The sequence below is a fragment of the Mus caroli genome, chromosome 9, assembly GCF_900094665.2.
Source record: "Mus caroli chromosome 9, CAROLI_EIJ_v1.1, whole genome shotgun sequence".
In the NCBI taxonomy this organism is placed as follows: domain Eukaryota; kingdom Metazoa; phylum Chordata; class Mammalia; order Rodentia; family Muridae; genus Mus; species Mus caroli.
Window position 1 is genome coordinate 85,830,495 of NC_034578.1, and position 1,416 is coordinate 85,831,910.

The window sequence follows — 1,416 nt, forward strand, 5'->3', positions numbered from 1 at the left end:
ACAGACACATGGATAGTTACATAGATACATAGATAACAGACACATGGATAGTTACATAGATACATAGATAACAGACACATGGATAGTTACATAGATGCATAGATAACAGACACATGGATAGTTACATAGATACATAGATGAGACAGATGCACATAGATAGATGTGTGATATATGTAGATGAAATAGATACATAAATGATAGATACATCAATATATAAATGATATATAGATGATAGATAGATCATCATAGATACATAAATGATAGATACATCAATATATAAATGATAGATAGATGATAGATAGATAGATAGATAGAGAGAGAGAGAGAGAGAGATAGATTGATGATAAATGTAAATAATGGATGAGTGGATGGATGGATGGATGGATGGATGGATGGATGGATGGATGGATAACTGGATAGATGGATGGATGCTCTGAGCATAGTGCCTGGCACAGAGGAAACAAACAATACATATTATTATATGTTCCTGCTATTACTACAAAAGTTCCAGACTTCATGTGTGTAAGAAAGTGGTGCTGACAGCTGCTCCCTGAGCCTCTGAGCCATGAGTTCTATGCATTTAATCTGCCTACAGGTGACAACAGTACCTTTGGAAGGGTGTTTTTAGGGAGGTAGCCTGCAGAGGTGCTGGTCACATTTATGCCTTGTAGGTTCTGGCTACGTGGGCTACACATATGTGGCACTCCATTGGCCTATACATGGAAGTGTGCACACTTTGCTGCAGCACAGTCCAACAGGATATGACATGTCAAAGGATACTATAGTAGAAACTTCAGAGAGAAAAACCTCATATCTAAAAGTATGTAATTGTTCTCTGCCAGTTATGTGCCATAGGACCCTCCATCACTTCTTTAGACCATAATGTCACATCCATAAAATCCAAAAGACTAGGCCTTGTTGGTAATCAGGAGAGTGGTCCACATGATCCCCTTGTCGCCACGGTTTCACAGAGAAACACCACTCAAAACCTCCCCCAGGGAGAAGGCAAGTGGCAAATTCCCACAAAGGTAGACCCACTAAATATTCTCTCCGTGCCAGGTGCCTTNTAGATAATAGGCCTAGGTGCTGGACCTGGTGCTGTGTGCTTCACTGACAACAGGCCCACTAAATGGTGATATTGGCCCTAGGTTCTTCAATGATAGTAGACCCACTATGTGCTGGGCTCTGAGCCAGGCACTTTACCATGTCATCTCATTTCCCTTTAGTAGAAAATAGAATTGTGTAGTCACTTACTGGGGCACTTGGGCCTGAGCTTCAGATCGGGAGTTTTTACTCATTTTCATTTTTAACATTTTTTTTTACTGTATTTCTACAGAAAAATAAACTCCAGAAATTGAAGATTGAAAACACAAAATTGTCAAAGAAACTATTTTTCTCCCTGTGGGAAGGGAGGAC

The 1,416-nt window shown here is 39.9% G+C and overlaps 1 long non-coding RNA gene across 1 annotated transcript in view; it reads left to right on the forward strand.

The window, feature by feature from the left end:
* LOC110301042 overlaps positions 1-1,416 on the forward strand; it is a 33,133-nt gene that overhangs the window by 31,093 nt on the left and 624 nt on the right. The window lies entirely within an intron of this gene.